We start from the raw sequence: 15,914 nt of genomic DNA, 5'->3' as shown, positions 1-15,914 counted from the left end.
GGGTTTCTCTGTGCAACAGTCCTGGCTGTCCTGAAACTCTCTTTGTAGACCAGGTTGGGTTCGAACTCATTGAGATCCACCTGCCTCTGCCTCCTAAGTGCTGGGATTGAAGGTGCACTTACTCTTAATGGGTGTTTTCTCGGAGAACATGGGAAGTTACCTGTTCACCCCTCCATGCCTATGAGAGGGGGAAGAAGAATTTCTTAGTCCTTGGTTACACTGATAGCAGTAAGTCTGGGGCTGGTTAGTGAGTGAGAGGCCCGTGATACCCGACTAGAGAGGAAGTACCTAGTAACTCTGGGAGTCTGAGAGCTGCTACTCCAGCAAGTACTTCCATCTCTCCTACCACCTGCAGAAGCTAAGATCTTCAGGACACCCAGGAGGAAGATGCATATTTGCATCCAGGACCAGGATAGATCTTCTAAGACAAAATCAGGTGGGGCGCCCTGATGATTCATTTCAGGAAGTACAATGGATCACATCCCAGGGCTTCACCAATGAGAAGGTTCATAAAACGCTTTTACAGGTTGACTCTCAAGGCTGGAGACACTATCTCAGTATTGCTTCCTGATAATTATAAAGCAAAGGATATTAAAGGATGTTAATGAACACACGCAAGAGCAAAAAGAGACTGCTAAGACCAAGTCTAGTTCCCCCAGAATATCACGTTGTACCAAGTGTTCATTCTTGATCAAATTATTGCAGTTACAAAGTTTGACCAAAGCAACGCATCTTTCCGACCACATCGCTGATAATGTTCTTTTCAACAATAGACCAAAACCCAGGAGCCCAGCAGCACAGTTAAAAGTGGGTTTGTGGTGCTTTGCAACCAACAAACAGTGCTCCCATCTCCAGAGCTCTTGTTTTTGCTCATGGGTTGCCCAATGTATTTTCTCTGATCCTGTGAAAGAAGAGAGAACTGCCACGTTCACCAGACTCTCAGACGGTCTAAGTGAATATGGAGCAGTGTGTCGGATGGCAGAATTGGGGCTCAGCGTACATTGACAGGCTGTGACATTAAGTAATATCAGGTTGGCTCAATATTTAAGAATAATAGAATCTGTATTCAACAATACAAATAAGAACCAACCATGTCCATCCAGGGTTTGGGAGCTGGATTGATAGCCAATGAGTCACAGAAGACATGAGCGTTTTAATTAACCCAAGACTCTGCAAGAGCTACCAGCAGAACACTTATTTTTAAAAGCCATTCCAGGCGGCGGCAATAGGTCTTCTTTTCAGGAGAAAGGCAGTGACGATCCTCATAGATTCTGTGCAGGCACACTGCAGCTGGAGCGGTTTGTGTTCAGTTCTGGGTGAAAGAGTAAGCAATTAGATGCAGGCAGGATTTCAAACACATGTCACGCAAGGAATGGTTATCAGCACTGGGGATAAATGAGAACAAAATGATAACATTTTACAGGAATAATAGTGGCCTCCATCTATCTGACGAGCACTCAGGTGCAAAAGGGAGTCAACATATCCTCCTTACTCTGCCTTTTAGTCAGCTGTGGCCGCGTTAATGCTGTGTGGGCACAGCAGTGTCTGTTTATCTTGTGTGGATCTACAGGTGAGCAGATTTCTCTGGCCTGATGGAGGGAGCTGATCTCAGGCTCAAGCAGTAATCTGTGTTTTCAGATGTGCTCTATGTGTTTCTCTTCCTCCTCCTCCTCCTTCTCCTCCTCCTCTTTCTTCTTCTTCTTTCTTTCTTTCTTTCTTTCTTTCTTTCTTTTTTGGAATTGATGTGCCTCTGGGAATAGTCTTCTCATGGTAATGTAAGAAGCACATGAGACATGCATTTTTAAAACCCTCTGCAGGCTTCGTCTTGACCAAGATTAAGCCATCCAAAGTCAAAAGGCAGGGAGCTAGCTATACAGTGTCCACTCTGAGAGACCCCCCAGAAGGAAGCATACATGCCAATCACAGTAGACTGGAACCCATGATCCTATTTTCCCTCTTGAAACTGGTAAGATAAAACTAGAGCCCATGGTCTGAAGCTGCAGGAAGGCAGGTTTGGGTACAGGGCAGTGGGCAGCTAAATGGTTGTTAGAAAGGCCCAAGGAGGGAGAACCATGGAGCAGAAGTTGAGCAGAACAGAGTCCATCAGCTCATTCTTTAAAACGTTCGGAGTACACTCCTGAACAAGGAAGCAGGGTTCGTGGTAGCTGAGTCAAGGAAGCATGTAAGTTAATCTCTGTAGATGCAGCCTCTGTATGGGAATAGCAGGGGAGAAAGCTATCATGATGGTGCGTTCTGCACACAACACATGGACCACAGGAAGCGTTAGCATCCCTCTGAGCCTGACCTAGGGAAGGTTTTGCCATTCCTGTGGGTTGGAGGCGTTGGGTTCTTGACATGCCCATGTCAACAGCGCATGTTCACTCAGGACTTCACTCACTCCCTGTGCATTCGTCTTTGCTAACCTGTGACTGTAACCGCCATTTACTGAGCTGCCCCTATGGAGCAAGCTTGCTGAGGTCGGGCTTATGTCCAGACACGCAGAGGTTTCACAGGTCTTCAGAGGCTCTCCAGCACGGGCGGGCGCAGTCACTGGGCCATTGCTACTGTAAAGTGCGCAGGTCCGAGCTCCCCTCATCTTGTTTCTGAAGCTGGGTTTCTCTCCAGGAATTCCAGGAGAGTTTGGTCTTCGCTGAAGCTGAGGACTCAGAGGTGTAGGAGTCCTAGCGACACATGCTGAGTATTTAGGTTCCCGGGGCAACATGTCTCTGGAAAGGAGCTCCGAGTTAAGCACAGCTATTGTCTAGGCTTTTATTGCCTGCCATAAGGCAGGATGGGGTGTGAACATATTAGATAAATGAGAGGCCAAACCCCAATCCTAGCACCTAGTACCCGTGTGCTGTGGTTTGCTGATGTGGAAAGATGAGCCTTTCGCTAGGATGATGACCAAGGCTAATAATGACTGCATACCAGCCCCTATTCTAGATGTCTGAGTTCAAAGTCACTTCTAGAATAAGTCAATCGCTCCATACTTGCCAATTGCCCTCTCTCCTGTCACCCGATGCTCTCAGTGGTCCCCAAAGGCATTCCTTGAGTGTCAAGTTGTCGTTCTGTTTCTCAAAGTCTTCTTCCGTCTCTAGGCAAATTGGCAAATCTTTCTTTCTAATAAATGACCATATACTGAAAAAAGCCCTGGGGATATACCCTCTCTTGATAATCATGCTCCGTTCAGGAAGCAGAGGAGTGGGAGGAGAGAAAAAGAGAGGCCTCAAATGGCCTTTTCAGCCTCTCTTGTTTTCACTTCAGAACAGCGTGTCACTGGGGAGTCTCCTCTCCTTCCCTGAATACCAGCCTCCTTTCACTTCCCCATTAAAGTGACCATGGACTTTGTGCCCTGCCTCTGTGGCTGCCTTGCTTTGGCCTCACCAATGGTGTGCTGTCCTTATCATCAGGATTCCAAAATGACACCGTGAAGTTTTGTACCCAGCCGGTCACATTCATCACAGATGCCACAAAAGCCTACAGTCTCCTGGATCCTCCCTCTCACACTTCTCCTCTCATGAAGGACCAGTTTCTGTTTCTACTCTGCCTCCTAAGAACTAGGATCATGCTGTCCCCAGCCCTGTGGCTGCTGTTTTCAGTCTTTGCCAGTTCCCATTTTTGTGAGATGTAAGTTCCCCAGGATGCCCTTCTGGGACTGGGAAGCCTGTTCTGCATGTATTTCTAAACACTTGCTAGGCACACATACACACACACACACACACACACTTTTTGCATCAGGACAATCCATGGCACATCCCAGTCTTTCTTCGGGGACTGTAAGTGTTTCCTGCCATCATAAAGCAGACATTCTTACTTCTGGCCAGCTAGACTCACATCAAGCATGGTTTGGCTTGAACGCAGAGTGCATACGCTCTGGAAGTTTAGAACAAATAGTATCATAAAAATCCCGATAGGATTTTTTCTTCTGAAATATGAGCATAGCAAAGAAATCTGAGATAAGACTACAATCAGCTTCTTATTGCTTAACTGTGCGCAGGTGCATGCAGAAATAAATAGTATTGCTGATCGAATCCACAGTGCTGATCAGTATCGTCAACATGTCCTACACGTGAGGCCATTTGTCTGTCATGTCTCAAAGCAATATATATTGGGCCATCTCAGATTTTCCTTGAAAGTTAAGATGGAGGAAGGCTAAGCTATGTATAGACAACCACATCATCAGCGTATGTCAGAGGGATCTGAACCCAAGCCTTGGCTGCCTTCCAGCTCTCCTTGCATCTTGTTCTACGTACTGCTGCTCGGTGATGCTTCCGTATTGACCTTCTGGTTAATGTTTACTCCCTTCGCCCTGGTACATCATGTCAAGGGTGTGGCACGAGCCTTCCACTTCCTGAATGGTCGCTGCTCATTTTAAGCCAGGTTCCAAAGGGGCACTGAAATGGCAGCCCTGAGTTTGTGAAGAACGGAGCCCAGTTGTAGGCAGGGGCTGCCCTCTCCTTTTCTGTAGCGGAGGCCTCTTGAATGGCAAAATGGCCCAAGCACCTTCCAACCTTCAGATAATCCCAGACAACATGCTAGAAAACTGTCTAGCAGACAAGGAAACTTTGTGGGGGGATAAAGAGATTCAGGAACTCTGGTGGGATGGGATTATTGGAACAGTGGGAGCTTGAACAGGGGGGATTACAATGTTACCCCCTCCCCTTTCAGTATGGTGGAGAGAATGTAAGCGTTGAGCCCCAAGCCTGTGGAGTGACCTCATCAGAATTCTGGCCATGCTTGGTTGGCAACTCAGCCTCCTCCCTGGTGAAATGAAGAGAATGATACACGAGGGGCAGATCTTGCAGAATTGCAATATTTTGTATATAAAGTACTCTGTAGACACTTGGAACATTGTAGGTATTCCCCAGACAAAAGCAGCTGTTATTCATGGAGACAGCTCAGGTCTCAGAGGCATAGCAGGGGTCTGGGCACTGTGGTCAGCCTTCTTCTAAGCCATCGGGGGAAAGTAGTCTTGTTGGTTCTACTACCACGTCCAGGCTCCAAGCTTGAACAGTGGAAGTCCTTGTTCCACTATCCTGTCTTCTCGCGTGTTCAGATGAGAATCACTGAGAAGCCTATGGAACATTCTGAACATCTAAAACACCATAGGGTTGTTCTCTGTTTACTTCATAGAACGGAAGAATAAAGGAAAGAAGAAACAGAGAAGAAGTGAATCCAAGACAGATGTTTCCAGATTTGCACAGTCAGCAAGATTAGGGTTTGGTGTGCTTTGATATCCTATCTTTCCCCCTTACAAAAGCGGGAGTATGTTCAAATAACCTTGTATGAGACCTTAAGAGAGATCGGTAGAGAGAGAGAGAAAGACAGAGACAGAAAGAGTCAAAGAGAGATCCCTTCCATTCCCATTCAATTAAACCCCAGAGTAAACTGCCTTCTTCTGTCACTGACCCCACGGTCTCCGTTTTCTCATCCACTGGGCCGTGGATTTAGCTAGAGCTGTCCTGACATCCAGGCTGGGAGAGGAGCATTCGCAGAGGTGGTTAGGAGACACCAGCAGTGTTCACCTCTAGGTGAAGAGACTCCCCAGTAGAGAAGGAGCCCCTGGCCAAAAGGAGCAAATATGAACTGGAAGAAGCTTCCACTGGTTATCTCTGGTTTAGAGAACCCAGGGAGATCCCTCGGTGAGGTCATCCTGCAGATTCCATGCCCAGGACACAACTCCTCCGCCATCTTCTAAGGTCCGGTCTTTCATAAATGTGCCTGTCTTTCCCACACAGTAAAAACACAGGCATGTAAATTCTTTAACTGTCTGAATTTTAGAAGCATGTCTGTGGGGGGTGGGGGGATTGCCTTGATTGTTAATTAAGATGGGTGGTTCCAGCCCATCATGGGTAGCACCATTCCCTGGGCAAGGTGGTCCTGGGTTATTTGGGAAAGCTAGCTAAGCATAGGTTTGCAAGTAGGCAGCATTTCTTCATGGTTTTAGCTTCAAGTTCCTGCTGGAGTATCTGAATTCCCTCAATAATGAACCGTGACCCGGAAGTGTAAATCAAACAAATCTGTTCTTCCCTGAAGTTGTTTTTGGTCAGAGTGATTTATTACAGTGTCAGAAAGGAAGCAGGAGGAAACCTCAAAGCAAGCTGAGTGTAGGACAAACCAAACACGGGCAGTGAGTTCCTAATGCAAGCCTGTCCTAGCAGGAGCAGCTGGAACCCACTACCAGTAAATAATGGCCGCGAAAGAGGAGTTTAAGGTGTCCACATCTGACTTTCAAAGATTTCCGTTGCTCTCGCGATCTTCAAATGGAAAATCTGCTGTTAAAAAACAAAAACAACAACAAAAATCCCCACATGCTAAGTAATTATAAACACTATATAGGGTAAATGTTTGCATCATCTGGTACAGTTGCCCTTGGTTGGAGGCCCGAAAGCCAGCTAGTAGTGAAGGTTGCATGGCTGGTCCCCAAGCAAGAGCTGGAGTCACCTTTGCCAAGTGCAGTCTTTGTTCTTCTCTGTTGGCCACAGTCAGGTGTCCTAGACAGCCTTTGTTTATGACTCTGTGCTTCCTTCCTCCAAAGGAAACGAAAGAAGTGATTGACAAGAGTAAGGGGGAAAGGAAGGTAGAGAAGGAAAGAGGAGATAGGTTCCTATCTGGACCACCTACTGTGTTCCCAGAGTGCCTTTCAGAGGAGCAAAGGTGGCCTCCTCTTTCCCGCCTGCTCCAGCACACCCTTGGATTTGCTAATACTCCGTGTAACTACTGATCTCCAAAATCCAACTAGCAGGACACCAGCAGAACATCATGTTAGTCTTGGACTTGAAGGGACGGTTTCAAGAGAGACTTGGAGGAATGGCCTCTAAAAGCCTAGTGGAGTTGGCTTCATTCCCGCGTCCCTGCTATTGTGCCAGGTGAGAGGGAAGTCGATTGCAAAGTACTTTGGATTTTATCACTGTTACACAGCCACCAACCACCGCAGCGGGTTGCACTAGGCTTGTGATAGGGGGCTGGAGGCATGGTTTTTGATATCCCAAATGATCCTCCACTCTTGACTGGCCCTTGCTCCACCTGCTTTCGCTGGGGCGAGTTAAGAATCTACTTTCTTCACTTCTTTCATCCACTGTCTATCCCCTGCATCAGAGGCCAGGTTAGAAAGGGTCGCATCCCGTAGCCAGCCTCAGTGACTGGTGTCAGGAAGGGTCAGAGTTTGGACAGAGCCACTTACGAGCTGTGTGGTTTATCATCTCTGAATCTTGATGTCTTTAGCACCAACCTCAATCTAAGTAACTGAATTTAAGTGCCCAACCCAAGATGAAACACACAGGAAATACTCAACAAAGGGTGGTTCTAACAAGGGAGGACGTCTCTAGCGTTCCACACTCAGGTTCTAAACAGAGATCTGTGTGGGGTAGTCAAGGCTCTGCCGCCAAGCTACCTGGATTAAAAAAAAAATCCTTGTTCTTCACTCCAGCAGGTTAAGATGGAAGGTAGAGTTTGTGGCAGGGTCTTTCTCGTGGGCTTGTTGAGCCAACTGAGGCATAACTTACCCTGTGCTTAGCCCCACACTGGGCCATGTGCCAGGTCATCTGTGTGATAAATGAGTTAATCAGGTGGTAATTACAAATACAGGCTGATATGTTAGCTCCCTCTTGTCTTTGGGGCCCCTATAGTATGGAAAGGAAGACTTGATGTCCATCACATTTGCAAGACCAAGCTGTGTCAGCCTATATCGTCCCAGGCCTCACCTCAACAGCTAACTGGTGACTCCAGGAGGTGGCTGACATTGGCGATCAGATTGACCCAACCCTCTTGCTGGTGTCTCTGCACTTCACCTCTCCGACAGCTTTAGCCTGCTCCGAGTTCACCAGAGTGGAATCAGGCAGGTTAATGTTCCTGCAGGAGCCACTCTACCAACAGCTGGTAGGAGCTGCTCGGTAAACAGCCTGCTGCCGCCCTTCACCCTAGTGAGGGGGGTTCTGAGCTGGGTGTTCTTCACTCTTCTCAGTGGTCCCTAACAGGCTTGAGCCCAGACACCCAGGGCTTGAGAATACACCATCCACTGGCATACTTGCCTTGTCTTAGCCCTTATTCTTCACCTAGGAGCTACTGGTATCATGGTTTTGAGGGCTCTCAAATTTTTAAGTTCTGCTTGCTAAGAGACATATTGGGATGGTGGGTGAGTTACAGTCCTAGTTGCTATGAGCAAATACCCAGCGAAAGCACCAGAAGACAAGGAAGCTCCAGATGAAGGGGTTGCAGTGCACAATGGAGACACGGCAGCAGGTGACTCCATGGTGGCTTGGGTATAGGTCAACTACATGTTACAACATGGTCCCTAACAGGAAGTAGAAAACTTGCCTGAAATCTGGTGGCTAGAAATCTTCTAGCCCTGTCCCCACAGCCCTGTCTGCTAGCTAGGTTCCATGTCCAGAAGGTTCCACTTTGCCCCCAAACGGTACCAGTACCACTAGTGCGGACCGAGCGTTCAAACACATGAACAGATGGACACACTCTGAAGGGCCGAGCTGATCCCCCGCACACACAGAGAACAATGACATCTGGGAAGTCTACAGGAACATGCAGTCTTCTGTCAGCACCAGGGGAAGGGACCATGGCCCCGTTTCCCCTATGTTCCATGAAATTGTTCCATGAGTTCTTGTTTGGAAGCCAGCTTCCTTGGTGATGCCCCCAGAGGCCAGGAGCCATGGGTGGGCTGATGCAAGAATCTGAAGTTGTGTCTCTAGGCTGTGACCACATCCCAGCTGTGGGCTTCTTAATTTAAACACAACATCTGTGAGCAAGAGGAAGCATACTCCTTCCAGGTCAACTGGGACTCTCTTTCTGTTTCCTTTTTTAACAGGGGTCACTGTAAAAATACTTAACTCTGGGCCCTTTATCTGTGTTAATAATAATAATTAGAACAGTAGGTCCAACTGCTAGGAGTTCATCTCACGATAATGAGAGAGATGAAAACATACTCCAAACAAATCAGGAGAACAGTATGCCAAAAAAAAAAAAAAAAACAACCTCAGAAGGGCTGCTTCTGAACTGGGTAATTGGCATGTGAGTGGGTCTCGTTCTAGCCTAATCTTCTAGAAAAAGTAAAAATGGGAGAAGAGAAGAAGATAAAGACAGGATACTAGATGCCAGCTATGGCACTCAAGTACTCCCTGGAAAAAATTAATATGCCAAAGACCAACCTGCCTACTCCAAAATGTTGACCGGCTCATAAAAAGCCTTCTCCTTGTGACACCATGTTGGCATGACTTAGAAATGCGGCAGTGACGACCATGTGTGTACGCGGGGCTTGTGGCGTCATGCTGGCATGATTTGGAAATGCGACCGTACCCACCGTGTGTGTGCAGGCCTGGGGAAAGAGTGGAAGGAGAAAAGAAGGGGCTTCTCTCCCAGGAAACTGGACTTTAGCAAAACTTCCAAATCTGGACAGGTCAATGCACACTAAGAACACACAGCCAACTCCCCTCGTTCAGCCCCTCCAAAATACATATGGTGGTTTCCAGCCACTCACAGATGTTCCTGCTCCCAAAACAAACACAGAAACAAATATTTACAGAGCTCTGAAAAGTCAACAGAAGTTACCTGGGCACAAGGTTTCCTTGCCTGGGCCCGAGATCTCTGGCCTGGGATTATTAAACAGAATGTCACACCTAGTTTCCATTGCAGGACAGGAAACCCTTGCACCCAAAGGGGATTAGTTCCCAGAGTGTATTCATGAACATAAAGACCACGTCTTTCCAAGGCGGGTGTTTGTAGTCCCAAGGAAGAATGGACGAGAGACAAAGATAATGCTGGTAACATTTCCTCCTCTGCCCACGTGTGCAGAAAAAGCCTCAAGAGAGCTCGTGACCCCACCATGAATTGACCTGCCGTGGTTACCAGCGGCAGGGTGCCCACCTTGAATAATCTCTCATTCAGTCATTTGCGGGAAAGGATCCCGCTTGCTTTGCCTGAATGTTCCAGATGTGAACGGGTCTCCACATTAGAAAACAGGGCAGCAATTGCTGTCCACAGTCTCATTTCATTGTGGTGCTTTCTTCCACAGGGCTGGAAAACCTGATAAGAATAGACTGACCATGAGTGGCGATATGGAAGGAAGGTGGTCGGGAGAAGGAAGGAAAAGGAAAAGGAGGAAGGGAGGGAGAGAGGAAGGAGATCGTGTAAGAGGAGAAAGGAGAAAGGAAGGGAACGGGGAGGGAAAGAAGCAGCCAGGTACAGAAAGAAAGAATGAGAGAGACAGAGAGTCCTGCTGTTCTCAGACACTGGCTGATTCACATGGAGGGGCCAGATAGCTTCTCAGTGAAAAGCTAAGATTAAGCCCACAACATAATTTCCATTATGTTAATGTTGCTTTAAAATATATTGCACAGAGTGCTGCAACAATCAAATTATCAATTATAATGTCTACTCAGAGTAGAAAAGTGTTACAAACAGAGGCCTGATTACTGCTTCAGTACATCCAATCTGCATACTCATTGTTCAGTACGGAGAAAACAAATTATCTTGTGTTGGCCCCAGTTCAAATTTAATTAAATGAGTGCAAAGCAATTATAATAAAGTACAATAGTGTAGTAATGAAAGGAAAATAACTCATTAACCTATTAATCTTTATTTATGTTCCTCTCAAATAACTATGTAATTTCTTTATCCCCACATCCCATAAGAAAACGCAGGGTCTCACTGCTCGTGGCCTGCTTTAAAGATTCTATTTGGTTAAGATTTTTTGTGGCTGTCGTTTATATCAACTTCCCTTACCTTCAGGGCCCACCCTTCCTTTCTCTCCCATCATGCTCTGTCCACATGCTCACTTACGCTGTCGGGATTTAGGCTCCTCTCCTCCTTGCCTCTGACACTTTACAGTTGTACAAGGCAGATCTCTCTGGAAGTTGAGCTGTGGTTAGCACAGCAAACAAGAGAGAGGTACCCTCTGCCACCTACTGCATAAGGCCAAGAGAGCAAGAGAGGAGGGGCCCTTCTTGGGTAGAGGGAGCCCAGGCTTATAGCCTGAAGGGCTTACCAGCGGATGGTAAGTATGGCCTCACATCTCACTAAACCACTTTGTGAGGGGATCTGACTGACAGATGAGAAAATGGAGTGAAGAAGTGTTTTGCCCAAGCCTTGTAAGACTCTGAGTCCTAGCTATAGCCTCTACCCACATTCTCATAGACTTCATTTAGACTCTAAGTCATATCTCTAGCCTCTGTCTACACTCTCATAGGCTTCATTTAGACTCTAAGTCATATCTCTAGCCTCTGTCTATACTCTCATAGACTTCCTTTAAAAGCTCTCTAATCAAAGTGCTATCTGAGAAAGGACAGCTCTTGGGTCATCCGGAAGCAGCTCAGAATCTTGCCCCTGTGGTGTTAAGGTTTGAACAGCACCATCCTGCAGGGTGCAGCCACACAACTTCTCGTGGAGGGCAGGACTCAGGGACACGATCTTTGGAGCACTCTACTGTCTGGATAAGGATTTTCTGGAGACATGTAACGAGACCTAGAGACAACCTCTGGAAGTTAGGCCTGACTCCGACTTCCCTTAAATATCATATGAGGATAAGGGTAGAAGTGAAAATATTAGACAATCAAAAAAATAGAGTATTTTCTCTTTCCAGCCTAATACCTGGCTCTAAAGCCTTCACCCTTCCCTTCAAGGAGAACAGGGAATCACCAAAAAGAGAAGACACCTTGATAGATTGACAAGTCAAACCCTGGCATGGTTTTTAAAGATGTCCCCTGTATTATCTAATTTAGTCCCCAAACCACTCCTTTTTAGGTGAGGTTTAAGTGTTGTGGCTGAATATGTCTACCCAGCTGATAACAAAAATATGCTTGGTTTCAATGCCAGCACATTCTCAATGCTAAAAGGAGTTGGGTGGAGGGGGGAGGAATGGAAAAGAGAGAGAGAGAGAGAGAGAGAGGAGAAGGGGGATAAGTAGGAAGATTAGGGAGGAGGAGGACAGGATGTGGAGGAGGAGAGGAAAAGAAGAGACTAAGGTAAAAAATAAAAGGTGGTGTGGAAGTCGCAGGGGGTTTTAACAAAAATCTGTATTTCGTACTCTTTTATTAGGGCACCCTGAGGATTGTACGTCCTCCCTCCATGGCAGTAGGTGAGACTGCGTGAATAGCTTTGACCAATGAAATGCCAGCAGGTTTCATCTTTGGATCAAATACTTAATTGCTTGTGGGCTGTCTCTCTGCTTCAGAGGTCAACAGCACTCAACATATTGGCAGTGCCATCAGCCTGTGTTTCGAAGTGAATGAGTATCCTGCCCAAGGGTCCCATGTTCACCTATGACAGCCATGGTGTGAATGAAAAAAAAAAAAAAAAAAACTAAACTTTGGATTTTTTTTTTTCAAGCCACTCAGGCTAGAGGTTGTTTGTCACCGCAGCACAACTGAGCCTACACTGACTCTACAAACTCTACTCTTCACACATAGGGACAACATTCCTATAGGCAAATGACGGGGCAAGTAGTATTGATTTTTTATTGACTACTTACTGTTCATTTTCCAGGTGATTTAATAAAGACCTAGAATAAAGTTCCCTCCCTACTCAAAGTCACAGAACTCCTAAGTGGCAGGGCTAGGTTTGGAGTACAAGTCTCCTCAGGACTAACTCTTTCTCAGTACAGAACTCCTTCACCAAGGAAGGTCTAGAGTCCGTTCCCCTCTCTGCAGTCCAAGGATGCTCCAAGTTCCTGGGTCCAGCTTTGTACTTAGGTTTCTTTCCCCTCACCTCTCTGGAGGAACACAAATTATCTAGCACACACACACAGAGAAAGAGAGAGAGAGAGAGACAGAGAGAGAAAGAGAGAGAGAGAGAGAGAGAGAGGAAGAGAGAGAGAGAGAAACATACACATAGGGAGAGATACACACAAAGCCAGACAGAAGCACATACAGAAAGAGAGAGATACAGACACAGAGAGATACACACAGATACACAGAGAGAGATACACATAGAGAGACAGACACACACAGAGATAGAAAAACAGACACACACACACACACAAAGGCAGACACACACAAACACATCCAGAGACATACAGAGGGAGATAGAAACACACAGAGAAGCAGACACACACTAACACATACAGGCACACACAGAGACATATACACAGAAAGAGTGGTAATTTGTACACAGGAGGCTCTCTCTTCAATAACATCCACTTAACCAGCCCAGTAAATATACTGAAGCTCTCCCTGCCTCCTCTAAAGCACCTCTGCCACCTCCCACCCAGGCTGAACACTCCAGGCAAGTGGGTTCCTTTGCAGCGCAGTGTGCCCTCAGCCAGGCTCTCGAATTCTTCGGGCGATAATGTGACTAAGAGTCCGTTAGGATTTATTCCCAATCTGTTTGCTTCGGTTGCACTCATTAGTATAATCACGGACATTAACGGGAGTGGGAAAGGAAACAGAGCTGTTTCTGTGGAAATGAGAGTGCACTGGGAAGAGTCCATAAAGGAAACGCTAAAAACAATGCTGCGAGAAGCCGCCGAACAGAGGGAACTGGTGACAACTTAGAAGCAAACTGCCCGAGAATATTACTTCAGTCTTTTGAGGTTGCGCATCTTATCCTAAAGAAGCTCAACCTTCTAGGTAGGGTGTTGTGAATGCAATTTATATGAGGAAGAGAAGCTACAGGTCTCCCCAGCATAAAAAAGTCAGAAGCCTTCATCAAGTAATGCATTCTTGGTAGTAAAATAAAAGGTGCCAATCTCTCTCTCTCTGTGTATCTGTCTCTGTCTCTCTGTGTGTGTAGGCAGATGCGCATGTGAGTGTGCTAGCCTATAGCCTATTCATGCACTGTGGAGGCTGGACTTGACGTCAGGTGTCTTCCTCTGTGATACTTTCTTTCTTGCTTGGGGGCAGGGGCAGGGTTTCCCACTTGCTGCACTACTCAGGGTTTGTCCTGACACAGGCAACAAAGGACTGAAGAAAGGACAGACACACAGACACAGAACAGAAAAGTTGGGCTTGGATGGACCATGCATGTTCTGCTGAAGCTGCACCAGCAACAATAGTAGCCTATACACTCGGAGAGTCCATTTTGTAAGTCTGAGTAAGGAGGCAGGTTTATTGTACACAGCTGAACAAGAAGATCGGTTTATGGTCTACAGCTGAGCGGGGCGGGGGGGTAGCTAATCTGGGTAGGATGTCTCTGGAGGGATGAAGTCAGACTGCAGCATCCCAGAGAAGGACGCTGTGATCGGCAGCTTCTGCATAACTGTCCGTATTCTCATTTGGACCAAAAAGTCTTTGTGATCCCTCTGAGCCTCACCCATGTTTTGCCACACCCATGGGTCCTGGGCATGACTGTGCTCGTGTCAACAGCTCCTATTCACTCAGCACCTCTCTGCTCTGCTCTTTAGTCACTCGGGGCATCTTCTGCCCCTCCCACTGAACCGTAAGCAGCACTGATGAGCTAGCTGAGAGGCTAGAGTGGTGAGCCCTACGATCCAGTTTCTACCGCCCCAGTGCCGGGACCACAGGCATTATTATCACATCCAGCATTTTGCATGGGTGTTGGAGACCCGATACTCATGCGTATGCAGCAAGTGCATTACCTGTTGAGCATCTCCCCAGCTCCAGTTGCATCATGTCTGGTTTCAACCTTCCTTGTTTAGTTGCTTTGGATGAGGATTTTATGCTATTACCTTAGTCGCTTGCATCCCCTCTCACACAGGCTCATTGCATAGTTTTCAGTGTAATTGTTCACATGTTCTTTATTAAATTAGCTAATTCAAGAAGCATTTATGCAGTAAATACCAAGCGTCGGGTTGGGTGCTAGGGAGGGATCAAGAAACTCTAGAGTTGTTAAATCGTTAAATCATCACAGAATCCTTACCTGATGGAGGTTGTGATGTATTGTGGAAGGCTCGGAACCATTCTTTCTCAGTGTTACTCAGATCTGGGATGATTTTACTACTTCTGAACCAACGGTCCATGCCCTCCTCTCCTTGTGTCCAATGTTGCCCAGTGTTTCCAGGGGCTAAATGGTCAATGGTCACTCTCATCCCTAGTAGCCAAGACTATAATTCCTTAAGTGGCTGGAGCACCTCGGAATTTGGAGAGTTCTCCCCAAGACCCTCTCCCCTTCATATCCTCTTTTCTTCTGCTTTGGTGGGATGCTCTTCTCTCCTTTCCCACTCCACTCTGTCCATGCCATAAACTTCCTCTCCCTGTGACTTAAAGTAGAGGAGCTGAGGGCTCCTTAGGAGGCAGGTGACTAAGGCTACGGTTTTTATCCCCCGTCTCCATATCTGCCAAGTCACCCTGGGTCGGTGTCCAGGAAATTAGGCCCATACTGGAGGGCACAAACAAGCTGGCAGGATTAGAGGTGATGCTCATTCTCAGGGCTGTGCAAGGCCAGGCTGAGGGCAGCAGGTTCTTTAAGTTCTTCCCACACGCACCTGGTTTCCATATCCTTGTCCTGGCCTTGAAGTGTACACCTTTTGTAAATGCTACATGGTGAACATTTAAGCTTCATAAGCCATGCGGTCCCTGTTGCTATATTCAACACTGTCTCTGGAATATGTGTGCCCTTGTTGCAATAAAACTTTATTTTCCTAGACAAGTAGCAGACCTGATCCGCTGCATGGCCTGCAGCTTGCCAACCCTCATTCTATGGGAGACAGTGGCTGACTCTGGGGCACGGCAGCATCCTGGTTTCCTGTAACCCCACACACATCTTCACAGACACACAAAAAGTCCCTTTACTAACTAAACCCCCTTCAGATTACCCACATTGAATGTGCCATCTGGTTCTTGCTAGGACTTAATTGATGCACTTGGCTTTGCCTTTCTCCGACACAGGCTTTAAATGCAAAGTAACAACAATAACAACAACAAGGAAAACAGACTGCGACCAATTACTGTGTGATGGGGACCCAGTTCTTACCTCACACACACCCATTCCCAGATATGACAGAACATGTCGCC

This window comes from Chionomys nivalis, chromosome 21 (assembly GCF_950005125.1).
Source record: "Chionomys nivalis chromosome 21, mChiNiv1.1, whole genome shotgun sequence".
Taxonomy (NCBI): domain Eukaryota; kingdom Metazoa; phylum Chordata; class Mammalia; order Rodentia; family Cricetidae; genus Chionomys; species Chionomys nivalis.
The sequence above is the reverse complement of the archived record's forward strand: the minus strand, read 5'-3'. Positions refer to the sequence as shown.